General features: G+C 36.7%; 1 protein-coding gene across 4 annotated transcripts in view; it reads left to right on the plus strand.

Moving 5' to 3' along the window:
• Positions 1-2,654: 2,654 nt before the first annotated feature.
• The window catches only part of raph1a (Ras association (RalGDS/AF-6) and pleckstrin homology domains 1a), a 69,179-nt gene continuing 57,175 nt past the window's right edge, over positions 2,655-14,658 (plus strand). For 2 of the 4 annotated variants that reach the window (XM_058787136.1, XM_058787139.1), the window contains exon 1: positions 2,659-2,972. The gene's annotated coding sequence lies outside the window, so the exon portion shown is untranslated. Of the gene's footprint in view, positions 2,973-14,658 lie in introns of all 4 variants that reach the window. The other 2 variants (XM_058787140.1, XM_058787137.1) reach the window with 2 other exon arrangements.

A 14,658-nucleotide genomic window follows, 5' to 3' on the forward strand; every position in this document is an offset into this window, starting at 1 on the left:
AGTCGATACAAAAGATTACATGTTCCACAAAAATAAACCACCATTCATGAGTCAATTTATGGGTCAATAACATTTTTAAAAAGTTTTTGAAACAAGTCTCTTATGTTCACCAAGGCTGCATTTATTTGATGAAAAATACAGTAAAAAAAAAAAGTAATAGTTTGAAATATTTTTGCACTTAACTGGTTCTCTTTTAATTAATTAATTATTTTTTTTTTAACATGTAATCCATTCTTGTGATCGTAAAGCATCATCACTCCAGAAATTATTCTGCTATGCTGATCTGCTGCTCAGGAAACATTTCTTATTATAATATAGGTTAATCAATTTTCAACAGTTGTGCTGCTTTACATTGTTGTGTCGTGATATATTATTTAGGACTATTTGATGAATAGTTTTTTGATAACATTAGAAATAAATTAATTAAACAATTTTACACGTTCCATTTTTTACATGGAAGCAACAGCAACTTGTATTAATTTCACTATAGAAGATTGAAAAAAACAAATGGATTTAATTATTTACATCTGAACTGCAGATTTAAATATCACAAACATGTCACAAAAATTTTATTAGCCTTCTATTTTCAAAAAACCCTGTTTAGGGGATGCAAAAAAGTTACATTATGAGATAAATATCAACATATTGTGCCCCAAAAATATAGCCTATATAGTAAGTGCGGCCTAATGCATTTCAACGCACACTTGGTACATATGCTTAAATTTTCAATGGGAGAACCATTGTGTCAAAACACAAGTTAAAAAAAAAAAAAAAGTATATAACAAACATTATACATGATATAAACAATTATACACTAGAAGGGCTGTATACTAATACAGATTTATATAAAAATATTAAAGCGTTTACAAACTTTCACCGTTTTAATTGCCTTTTGTTTCATAGAGAATTGTACAGTATCAATATAATGCTCTATTTCCTTCCTAAAAGAAAAAAAACTAGTTTTTTTTGCAGGAGAACTTACATTTGTGAATATGAAATTTTGCATGTAAAATAATAAGATTTATCATGTAAATGTGACTGTGCTTTTCTCTGCTATTCTCTACACTGTAAAAAGTGATGTTGACTTAACTTAAAAAAATTGAGGAAACCCGTTGCCTTAAAATAATTAATTAAATAATAATAATTTTTAAAAAAGTTAAGCGAACTTAACAATTCACTTAACTTAATTTTTTTTTTAAATTATTATTACTTAATAACTTTAAGGCAACGGGTTTCCTCAATTTTTTAAAGTTAAGTCAACTTAGCACTTTTTACAGTGTAAGATACTAAATAATACATATTTCCAAAACAAAACAAAATGACTGTCAATATTTTGTACAATAAAATATTTTTTATTTATTTATTTTACAGAAGGGCAATGTCAAAACAAATGTACCACAGTTTCAGGGCAACTGACACAAAATGAGCAACTAAAATCAATATCAGATTTAAGTTTTACCAATAATATTTGGCTGGGTAAATCCTGTGTATAATTTTGAATGATACTTCCTTTAACTTGATTGTAATTAAATGTTGATTAGGTTTTAACCAAACCTTTTTCCAAACAATATTGTCTGTCAGGTGATTCCAGTATGAATAAACATAAGGCAAAAACACAATGTCTCGTTGAAATAAAGCTCTTACGGAACTGTTGTGTGACTTAAGAGAAAAACAAATGTTACCTATATAAGAACTTATTATATTAGGCAGAGACCTGTTAGATGTTAATTCTTGTCTGATGTTTAAATAACATACAAACTTCAGGAGAAATAGCCCCAAAAACTTTGGCGTAGTCCCCTAGTGTTACAGGAATCTTATAATGTGCCAAAAATTCTTTATTAAATAACTAATAATAAAAATAAAAAAATTAAATAACCGATCCACCAATATGATGCCATAATCAAACCAGTGCTTCAGAAAAAAGCGATTTGTGTTTATATAATATATCCTTATTGTTCCATATATACTGAAAAAAAATGATTCATTGAATTTACTAATTTTTTTTAAGGTAAGTGGTTGCAATCAATTTATTTTAGCTACATTTAAATAAACAAATTTAGTTGACTAACTTTCAACATATATATATATATTTTTTAATTAAATGCAACTAAAATAAATTGTTTGCGACCACTTACCTTAAAAAATTTTCAGTGTACCTATGAGGTGAACAATTGTGCTTGTGGATCAAAGACCATAAAAAGCCCTGACGGTGAAATTCTGCTAGTTTCGCTGGTATTTTATCAATATTATAATTACAGCTAAGAAAAACATTTAAACCACCAAATTTTGAGAGAATATGGGAGGGAATAAAACACCAAATGGAATTAGGATTTCTAACAATTTGTTTAAGCCTTACATGTATTATGTAATGTTGCAAAGTCTAAAACATTTAGGCCACCATTTTCATATGAATTCATAATAACTGTCTTCTTTATGTAATGCATTTTATTTTTTCCAAATGAAGTCAATCAGTATTTTGTCAATTTCTTTACATATCAAGATGTAAAGCCATTGCTGCATAAATATGTCTAGAAATACCCTCTGCCTTTCTAATTAAAACTTATAAGCCAATGATTTAACTTTTTTTCAATAATATAGGATTCAAATTTAGTAAGCACCTTCTTTTCTGGTCTTTGGTTGCCATGCCTTGCGTGACGTCACAACGGGTAGGGCGCAATCGCGTGGATTTCGGGGCTGGACAGGAAACGGAGACGCCAGGAACGCGCATCGGTCCGCAGCTCAGAACGGGAATGGAAGCGGGAGAGGAACGGGAGGCTCGCTCGTCTCATCACCATCATCCTCATCCTCATCAAATATAAGCGATCGGTACGGGAAGCGAAAACCCGATTGAGGTGGGAGAGGAGCGGGGATTCTGTCGCTGGATTTGCGCAACACATCAGTGGCTTTTTCCCATTGTTACCGTTTCCTTCGGACAAGACAGAAGCCGCAGAACCGTCGGCTGGTTTGCGACCGTAAGCGCTTACTCTTCATTTATACTCGCTGCTGCACGCGACCTCTTTCTGAAATAAAGATATTAATGAGCGGATCAGAAGCACGGCTTGTGTATTTCACGCTGGCGGCGTATTATTATCTCGTTATCTAGAGATACACAGAGGAAAATCCAGGGAACAGCCCTGAAATTCAGACAGCTGTGCAGTGCCTTCAGTGTCTGAATGTGAGGGCTGCTCCCTTGAAGAAACGTTATATTCGATAATAAAATACCGAAACGATTCATGGAAATTTTTGAAGATGCTGATTTGTGAGGTTTTGCAGTAGCAATTGCGGCAAGAATAAGGAATCTGGAATAATGAGGTGAGATTAATCAGTCTGTCAAAGAGAGAGGATGAGATGCATCCCCATCTATCTGAATGCATCTGCTGTTATTCATGCTCTTGAGGGTGGTTGAGATGTTTAACCTCTGATGTTTCGTTTGCTATAAGCCTTTTGGGTTTCCAGCATCGCTGTATCTAATGCAAGCCTCATTTCTGCTGTTATTGGTGTTTTTCCTCTTGGTACCTGGAGGAGTGTGTTCTGCAGTAACACACACTGCAAACAGATGAGCTGTTGCCAAATTGGACCTCCCCTCCACACACACACACACACACACACACTCACACTCACACTGATATGTTCAGGCTCCACCCTTTGCAATGACAGCTGTGGGTTTAGTGCCAGTCTTGGTGCCCGTAGAGTGGAGGCCTATTTTCACACATTTTTGTCCAGCTTGTCCGAGTATGTGTATCTGCTAGCAGGAACCTTTTACTTCAGTGAATATTTATTTTTCAGGCTTTATTTCAGAAAGTCAGTCTCTGTACAGACATATTGTCACGTTACATTGGGTATGCTGTCACAATGAAACCTGCCATTAAATATTTAGAGCTTTTCCAGCATGTAAATGCTAAAACCATTCAACAGGAAAAAAATGTAGGAGTTAACTCCAAATTATTAAACCATTTTTTTTGGCCAAGAGAAATCAATAATTAAACATTTACAACTAAAATAACTTTTTTTTTAAAAGCAATAATACGGTTATTCAACAAGAATGCATCAAATTGATAAAAAAGTGACAGTAAAGACTTTTACTAAGGACTTTTTCTATTCGTCAAAGAATCCTTAAATTGTATTATACCTGGAAGAAATAGAAAATATAATAGAAAACAGTTCTTTAAATTGCAATAATATTTCACAGTGTAAATTTGTTTACTGTATTTTTGATCAAATAAATGCAGCTTTGGTGAGCAAAAAAATCTTACAGACTCCTGAACAATTATTGTTTGGAGAATTCAATTTACAGAAGTCATTCTAATATACATTTTAAGCATGCACATTATTATTATATATATTTTTTTTCTGTAGACCGTTCTAAAAGCCACTTTTTAAACTAGTACTTTCAACAAACCTCCAAAAAAGGCTGGTGAATTGGTCAAAACAGTCCAAAGTCATGCCTTTATTGCTCTTATGTTATTTTAACAATAGATTGCAGATGGCGATCATATAAAATTCTCCTTAAATGAGTAGATCATCTTGCATATGCATTAATAAATGCATCTTTGGTGAGGCCAGCAGCAGATTGGAAGAGTGGATCTCAAATGTGTATCATTGGTACACAGGAAATATTCTAGCGGGCTCTTTGCCTCAGATCTTGGAAGCTTTACTGCGCTTGCTGCTGGTAATGCATTAAACTTGAGATTTATTTTTCTGCACAGAGTGCTGTTGCTTCAGTCTAATCCAGTGGGAGCAGTAGAATATGTGCTGAGAGGGATGTGAAACCATGAAATAGTTTTTTTTTTTTTATAAGAATTACAATGGGATGTTTATTCTTTATTGTTGCTATCTCTATAGGACCTTTCTCCTAAAATGCATTGTTAGTGTTATTTGCAGAATTAGTTTTCATTACCTCTCACCATATGTGCAGCAGTAAGCCAGTGTCCGTCCCCACCGGATTCCTCTTTCTAGAGCTGGCCTCCTATACTAGAATGACGTCAGGTGATTGTGAAACTAGGGTGGATGCTGGATGTGAGGACCCTGGAGTCCAGATGCAGAGAGTCTAGCAGCCTGGGTTTTTTTCTGCTTGACAGATCTTTGTTCTAAGTGATCATAAATGAGTCCTGATAAAGATCCAGTAGGTTCTCTGTGGTGCTGACCTTTGCAGCTTGAGCAGCTATCTGACGGTTTACACTTGCGCCCACTTTCCCTCGACTCAGGACTGAAACCGGAGACGACTGCGAGGCTCTTCGGGATGAAGAAAAAAAAGAGCAGACGAAGAGGAAACGGGCAGCTAGGATGAAAGGGAGTGAAATGATTTAAATTAATAGCGTCCCGCGAGTCTCGGACGAAAGGACGTCCTTTGTCGGGGCAGGAGCAGGTCAACTGCGCGCATCAATCTTCGAGGCAGCACGAGTGCAATATTGCTAATGTTTTGTGAGTGAGGGAGGACTTTGTGCCAACTTTAATCAGCTAATTTCGGTGACATCTGCTGTATAGCAGCTCAAATGTATTGTCAGGTGTGTGTGATCTGTCATCGGCTTATAGTTTGGCTCATGAATGGCACTCAATACACATGTTTGCTCCCTTGGATAACAGACCTTAGACCAAAGCCTGATTTGTCATCAGAATGATTTGTCATAAACTCCTCTGTCTCCATCACACTACAAACATAAAGGTGGAAGGGGGTGACTCATGCAGAGTGTTTGTACACATGGTTTGTTGAGCTTTGCATTGAGATCCAGTGTTTTATTTAGGCGTGTTTGGTTTTGTATTACGTTCATATCAATGTGAACTGTGTTACTACAATGGCTTCCCTTCTGACAGTACTGCTTACATTGTAACCTGCCTGTGTTGGGTAAAAGATTAAAAGTGTTTACAGCCTCTCATCCAGTGTTGTTTTAGAAACATTGGCAGCTGCCACCAGGCAGTGACACGGTTTTATCTGTGTTTGTGAAAGGCAGAGGAAGAGTTGTTGCATTCATACACTCAGTTTGCTGTCAGAATGCATGTTTCAAATTGACCGAAACATTAAATTGCAATGAAACAGAAACGGTGGGAGATATTTTCTTTTGTATTGTGATGTACATCCAGGTGAAATGGATTAATGGGGAAAATGGGTGTGGACTTGGTTCTGTCCATTGGTTGTTGATTGGATGGAAGCATATGTGACCCTGGACCACAAAACCAGTCTTAAGTGTCAATTTTTTGAAATTGAGATTTATATATCACCTCAAAGCTGAATAAATTGGCAATGCATATTACTAATCAAAAATAAAGTTTTGATATATTTACGGTAAGAAATTTACAAAATATCTTCATGGAACATGATCTTTACTTAATATCCTAATGATTTTTGGCATAAAAGAAAAATCTATAATTTTGACCCATAGAATGTATTTGTGGCTATTGCTACAAATATACCCCAGCGACTTAAGACTGGTTTTGTGGTCCAGGGTCACATATATGAATGCAAGTTTTGATGGAGAAATCCAGCGTACATCACCAAAGAGAAGTCTGTTGTGTCGCTGGAAAATCAAGTTAAAGGGATAGTTCACCTAAAAATGAAATTAAATTTACTCATCCTCAAGGATTCCTAGGTATTTATGACTTAGCGGAGTTATAATAAAGGGGTCATGACATAAAAAAACAAAATTTCCCTTGATCTTTTGACACAGAAGAGGTCTTTGTATGCTTAATACATCCTGCAAGTTTCATAACTTAAAATGTCCTCATCATCAATAAAAAAGCATTTATGTAATAATCCTCAGAAAACGGCTCGTTTTGGATCCGAGGTGCAGTTTCTTGACAACATAATCACAATAAAATGGTCATTTCCTGACAAAGCATTATGTAATCATTTACTTATTGTTTGTGACTCAGCTCCAGTGCAAGACATCGACGAATAGTCATCTCCTCACCATAAGCCCCGCCCTCTGGCATTCAGCCGCTTAACGGCTTGACGTTTGATTACACTTAATGCGAGTGTCGCGTTGCATCAAAAGCAAATAGAAATTAGAATCACTGCCGCTATCTTGTCTACACTGGATACAGCATACAGATGCGCGTTCGCTTTCAGACACAGTCCACATGCTTGAGTCTGTCAATAGGACGAATGGAGTGAAAGAACGTTCACTTTGACGCACTTAGTTTAAAAAGCTTGTTCGCATCTTTGTACAGATATCAGAAGGTTCCCGGCGTAAGGAACAAGTGGGTAGTTTATTGTTATTGGTATCACAGATCGTGTCTGAGGATTTTGTTTTGTAAATGAGGCACAGTGTTATGGAGAGTTCACAAAGAAACATTTGTTGAAAGATGACGCGGAACTAGATCTGACTACAGCTGAATCACAAACTGTGAGTAAATGATTTCATAATGCTTTGTCTAGAAATGACCATTTTATTTTAATTATGTTGTCAAGACACTCACTTGCAATAGCATGATGATACTGTTTCTTATGCAATGACGTTAGCCAATCATAACAGTGGCCGATTACTGTGAAGCCTTAAATGACATCCCTTAAAACAGGTAGTTTTAGACAGAGGGTTGAAAATAGTCATTTTTCCCACATATTTATTTATTTATTTATTTTTTTTGTGCAAAACACTTTATTAACATTATAAGTAAACCTCAAGATATATAAAATAATAATATAAATAAATAATAAATCCATGTCATGACCCCTTTAAAAAATGTCCTGGCTCTTTCAAACTTTATAATGGCAGTGAATGGGGTTTAAGATTTTGAAGGCCAAAAAAATGCATCCATACATCATAAAAAGTGTTCCACATGGCCCCAGGGGGTTAATAAAGACCTCCTGAAGTGAAGCGATGTGTTTATGTAAGGAAAATATCCTTATTTAAAACTTTATAAACCGTAATCTCTAGCTTCTAACCGTTGTACACGTGTTCATGAGAGAGTGGCGTTCCAGCGGATAATGTTGGCATCATCCAAAGGAAAACCAGTGTCCTCCAACATTTTTCTTTACAAATCCTCGTTTTGTACTTCTAATTCCTGACCGGTGTTTTGTTTTGCGCTCTCCTCTGTGTGTTCGTCACCGCGTTGGCCTATACGTCATCTACTGGAACATCACTGTCTGGTGAAAGTGCATAATACAGTTAGCGAAAGCTAGAGATTACAGTTTATAAAGTTTTAAATATGGATATTTTTCTTACACAAACGCATCAAATCCGTTCAGAATGCATATTTGGGTGAACTAAACCTTTAAGACATTTTGGTTTTGAGGTCAGAAAAAAAAAATTAAGATGGAACACATTCCTGGAGGAATTGTTCAAAATAAGATCTACAACATCTTCATTTAGAAAACAGATTTCATTTAATGCCAAACTTCAAAGGAAATTGTGTATGTTTTTTCAATACTTTGTCCTGTTTTTACTTTAAATAATTTTTTTTTTTTAATGTTTTGTTCCCACTGAAAAGTGGAAACATTGCGTCTCTATGGATTTTTAAAAACATTGCTCTGCGTAAACATCTTGACCAGCACAGCAACATTGTTCAACATTTGACGGAGTCAGGACTCCATCAAACACTGAAATGTCACAGACCCTTTCTAGCTTGAGAAGCAGGGCTCTTTCTCGGAGCCTTGAAGCTTTTGCTAAAGACCCTGAAAAATATTCCGGGTTAAACAGAATTTACGTGGGGCATATTGTTAGAATGGAAATTTGTTTACAGCAATGCCCTGATAATTTATTATTTGAGCTACGTTCTTTTAATTGCCTTTTTTTAGAGCATGCTCCTGCCCGCTCTTCTGTTACGAACAGTATTTTTTATACATGGCTGACTGAACATGATCCACACCTCAGAGCTTTACGTGAGAGTTGCACGCTGACATTCCACTGATTTATTTCTTTATCGTCCTTGGCAAACAGTCACATTTACCATTATTTAGCAGAAATCCAGTTGTTCTAATACAAATCTAAAAGGGTGTGCCTGCTTTTTAATGCAAATCTATGCAATTTGGAATTTGGTGTAAGGATGAAAGATTTCCCCTCGCAGATTTCACAACGGCCTGGTAACACGAATCTGGTATGTTGACCAACATTTGAAACTTTGAAAGTGACATCTGTGTGAGCTGTGCTTCATAACATTGCTTTACTATTGACACGAGACCCTTTTTGCCCGCTTATGTTACCACAACTAAAACGATATCTCACCCAAAGTATGAAAATTCTTTCATATACTCACCCTCATGTTGTTGCAAACCCATATGACTTGGCAAGAAAGCCGTACAAGTTTGGACAACATGAGGGTGAGTAAACGATGACAGATTTTTATTTTAAATCTGTTAAGACCACAGATAGCGGAGTGGTTCTTTTGACAGGCTACAGCCTTCATTTGAGCTCCTTTAGCCACTGACAGTCAATGAGATTAAGTGTCACATTATACTGCGGCCAAGATTTTATGGACACAGTTGACCTTGGCAGCCTTCTTCACCGCGTCCCTCTGAGAGAACTGACTGTTTCCCATAGGACACGGGCTAAAGGGAGAGAAGGAATGAATAACCAGAGCTCTATCAGTTCTGCTCAAGGACTACCATCAGACGAGTGTGAAGTGACACTCTCAACATGCGCTGTTGTTTTTCCTCCGTTAGTGCATAACTGACAGAAGTTTCTCTGCTCTTGCATTCCTAAGGAGTGCTTCAGAAATGCAGTACATGTGATTCTTATTATGAGGCACCGTATTAAAGGATAATGTACAGTCAGCAGCTCATTACAAAATGACCCAGATGGAGTAATCAGGACCACAATGTGAAGTATAGGTGTCTTTATTTTGTTGTTACGACCTGCTGACTGTACATTATCCTGCTTATTACATGGCCACTTACCAAGTTATATTGTTTTATTATATGAGAAAAAAAGAGTGGTACAAGAGCAAACCCCTGATTTCATTAGTGAATAAAATCATGAACAGTATCACACAGTGGCCATTATAAAAAAAAACTAAAAATCCTACTTGACAGTAGAATGGTTGACCAATCAGAACCATGTATTCAATGTAATCAGTCTTGTTAATGTTTGTTCCACAATATTGATGTTCACTGCTGATAGAGAGCACTTTAAACGTGTTTGTGGTGAAGCAGACTTGCCTGATATTGTTGTGAGTGCTGAGAGGGCTGGTTGTTGTGGATTGCATTTTGGTGATGAAAAGTGGTGTAATTTGTATTTGGTAATATCTAAGTAGTTTGTATGCCATGATATTTTGCTGATTAATTCTGTTGCTGCGTGAGCTGCTTTTGTTTTGGTGGATCGGTGGAACAATACCTCACCCTATGTAAATACACTACATGATTCCACCAATCAGCTCTCCTTCTCCTTCGGCAGTGTGCAGATTTGGTTTCAGTAAAAGGTGAAGTGCAGTTTAGTAAGATGAAGTGTGTAATTTCTATGCCAGTGGCATCACATGGTGTAATCTGTTTGTCTGAGAGGCCTAACTTGGCAACATTGCACCAGTGACGTGAGTTTGGAATGGGACTACCTGTTTGTCTGAACCAAGAAGGCTTATAAATACCAGAAAAAAGCTATCTGTAAATGTTCCCATCAATGCCAGTTGCTTGTCTGGTGCAGGACCCCCCCAGAAGTGTATGATTTAAAAAAGTGCTATCTTTGCTTATTGGCATTGGTAACCAGTTTTCTTGAGCCAATCACCTGATCTGTGTTATTGACTCTGGAGCTACACAAAAATGATCTCTCAAATGATCACCTTCACATACACATGCTTATGTAAAATATTTTTTTATGGTAATGCTGAATTTTCAGCATCATTACTCCAGTCTTCAGTGTCACATGATCCTTCAGAAATCATTCTAATATGCTGATTCGCTGCTCAAGAAACATTTCTTATTATTGTCAATGCAATGTTGTGCTGGTTAATATTTTTGTGGAAATTGTGATATTCTTTTTTTTAATTTAAAGGATTATTTGGTGAATGGAAATTTGAAATTAATTATTATTTTTTTTTTGTCATAAATGTCTTTACTGTAACTTTGGATCAATTCAATGCATCCTTGTTAAATAAAAGTATTAATTTCTTAAACCCCAAACTTTTAATCACCCGCTATGACCTTCCCTAATAACTATACTGAGCTTTATTGAATTTTTTTCTTGGAAAATTGTAAGTGTAGCAATGAAATAAACAAAAAGTGATATAGATTAATTATCAAATAGTCTCGTTCTGGGATAAATATAATCGAAATCCCTTCTCTTTCGAGCCTAGATTTGATAATTAAATGTGGAAAAGGAGCACAAATTACATCCCAAAGAGAGTGAGAAAGAGAAGGTTAGTAACATTAGAATGAGAGAGAGTGGGCCATTTTTGGATGTTTTGGATATTAGCAAGTGTTACTGTGATATTTTAGAAGCAGCCTACTAGAGACCTGCTGTTAATGCCTGTGTATCAGTCCTGACCTACTCTCGTAAGGCAGCCAAGTGTGTTCAGGGGAAGTGTGCGTTAGATAGTGAAAATGCGGGTAGAGTTCGCACGAAAGAGCTTCAGCTATCACGGCTTGTGCTGTCTCTCTGTCAGCTCAAATAGTGGCAGACGTGTCTCTGACTGCACGTTTGCTGCACAGTTATCTGTGTTCCCGAAACGCAGCTCGATCAAATCTCTGCGTGGCCTTGTCATTGCAATCTGAGCGTCACAAGTTGTCCTGTCTTGACCTGTATGTGCGTGAATCTCTGAGGTCTTACCTGGATGTAACCATGCAACCCAGTTCATTATTGGTTTTATAGATGATTCATAAAAGGTGGTAATCTCTCAGCAATAAAACTGTACACTTACCAGAAAGCCAGATCGTAAAATGAAAAGAGCATGAATAGAAAAGAGTATGAATAACTTTCTGGTGAGTTAATATAATGTCGAAATCCGTGCTTGGAAAATCTAACCTCATTTGCTTTTGGTTCACTTGTCCAATGTTGTTGCTTCCCGGTGTGCCAAGCGTTCTGCTCTGTTCCCTGTGCGGTGGACTGGGGGAAGAATGAGAGGATGGAGATCAGGATGCAGGTTTATGGTCTTCCTCCCAGCTCTCTGTTTGTTGATTAATTGCAAGGTTTATTTTACTAGCTCAACATCTGTTTAAGTTGAAGGTGAATGAGAATGTAGAGATGGTGACAGTACCGTTTTAATTTGTCAGAGAAAGAGTGATCAAGATGAAGAGAGAAAAGAGTTTGGTGTGATAAACCGATGCAATCTATTTAGCGGTTTTCATTATTTATAAAGAACCGCTTGACTATAGTATCTTCTTGAGCTGCAAGCTTATTTCATAATTCAAAGCAGGTTTCACAGCACTGGGTGTAACATTGTACTCTATATATCCAGCTCTAAGAGAGAACTCCTTATTGTTCAGCGAGCACAGAAAATCATTTGATCGTGTTATGACATGCCTGGAACAGCTGTCGTAAATGCAAGGAGAGACATAATTGCATCCCAGCTGTTTTTCCCTCTGACACGTCCGGCACTGAGGTAAAGGAGAGGCAAATCTTCCTGGATCCCTGTAAGAAACTATTGAAGTTTGTTCGGATTGACGCCTTTACATAATTTGTGTTTATTGACGCTTGTTTTGTCAGACATAAGGGTCTTTCTGTGGAGAGCTCAGTTAAGAAGAGATTTCCAAACTGTCTGATTGTTGTAATGGATAAATGACATGTTGGGGCAGCAAGTCTTCATGTGTTTAGTAAGGGAAGGTGTATCAGGCCCTAGAGGTGTGCATTGTCACATTATAGTTGGATCAAGCATACCGTTGCCAGGTTTGTTATGATTTTAAACAACATAATTGAAAATTTTGAAATATAAGAATATTGAAATATGTTGTTTTTATATTTAAATACAGCATTTGTTAGAGTAGTTGACCATCTCTTCAAGCCCATGTCTGTGTTTGTGTGTGTTATGAGGATCCACCTCTCCTTGTGTCGTCATGGCCTATAGGCCCTCCTAACACCGTCCCAGAGCCAGACTCGCAGTGGGTGGCTAAAAAGGGATGCGTTTATCGAGTTTAAATGTCTGTTCTTCAGGAGACGGCTATCTTATGTACATGCACAAGGTTTCCACAAAGTCCAGGAAGGTGCGATGTAATCAGACCACCAATGAGCTACAACCTAACTTTACTTTCACATTTTTCTTAGATACTTACAGTCATGGCCAAAAATATCCTCACCCTTGGTAAATATGATCAAAGAAGGCTGTGAAAATTAATCTGGATTGTTAATCCTTTTGATCTTTTATTTAAAAAATTGCATTCCATAAATTCCATAAAATATTCAATTTGGATAATTTCATGTTCATAATCACCCTGGAGTGCTCAAAATTGTGAATATGAATGGGAATATACTTCAGAGATATTTTACTCATAAGAATTTCTAGGGGTGCCAATAATTGTGTCCAACGTGTATTTGAGAAAAACATTTATTTCATAATGATATTTCCCCCCATTTTAAATTCTCATTATCCAATGAAAGGTTAGATTTTTGTGATTTTTTTTTTTTTATAAAAGATCAAAAGGCTTAACAATGCAGATTAATTTTCACAGCCTTCTTTGATCATATTTACCAAGGGTGCCGATATTTTTGGCCATGACTTTATATTCCTTGTTGATTTTTAAAAACATAACATTAAAGCCTTTTTTTTGTTTGTTTAAATCAGAGACATCAACAAAAGCGTGTACAGAGTGGATATGCACTATTGTTTAATGCACTATTTAATTTTTAGTAATTCTTTTGCCGCTCTAAATCTATTTAGCGTTTTTCTTTAAAAAAAAAAAATCCCTTCTGGCTGTCTGGGAATTGCACAAGGCAAAGTGAATGTGAAGAGTAAATCATGTGTGTGCAATATTGAATTGTACTGGATCTGATCCACACTACTGGTCCTTTAGGTAAAACTCCTCTTGGGGGGGTCGTCCAAGTCATGTAACAACATGTGTGGCATTGGTTATCCTGTTGTAGGACCCTTAAATGTAATAATGAGAGTTCAGTTTCATTCACACAATGGATCAGCAAACCTAGTAATTTACTGTATAGTCAAAACTTAACTGGAGTTTGAAGGTTTCACAATGAAAAGGCTCTTCTTTTATCCTGAGCTTCCTGTGTATGCAGCATTTTAGGGCATCATAAGTGCGCTCGCAGGGTAAATTGAGTGCATTTTTACTTGTGGGTTATTGTGATGTTTTATCAGCTGTTTGGACTCTAATTCTGACGGCACCCATTCACTGCAGAGGATCCATTGGTGAACAAGTGAAGTAAATTTTTCAAAACCTCAAAACAAACTCATCTACATCCTGAATTGCCTGAGGGAGGGTGAGTACATTTTCTGGAAATTTTCATTTTTGGTTAACTATTCCTTTACAGTACACACCATGTGCTTATTCTCTTAAAGAGATCCTGACAAAAGTGGCATTGCTCCATCCTTTCTGTTGTCATATTTGGCTCAGAGATGCCATTGTAACATTTCTGCTATTGCGTGCTTCTTAATACTCATCATGTGTGTGTTCTGAAACGGATCGCTCTCACCCTCCACTGGCACCAATTACGGTGCGCAGAAACTAATCAGCTCCTCTGCGATTAAACCCAGACATGCACATACAGACACCATTGTGTGTCTAAATGAGATAAAGACAGCTACTGCGGTTTGAAAGTGGAGATGGCTCATGGATTTGTGCTCCCTCCT

The sequence above is a fragment of the Onychostoma macrolepis genome, chromosome 09 (genome assembly GCF_012432095.1).
Source record: "Onychostoma macrolepis isolate SWU-2019 chromosome 09, ASM1243209v1, whole genome shotgun sequence".
In the NCBI taxonomy this organism is placed as follows: Eukaryota; Metazoa; Chordata; class Actinopteri; order Cypriniformes; family Cyprinidae; genus Onychostoma; species Onychostoma macrolepis.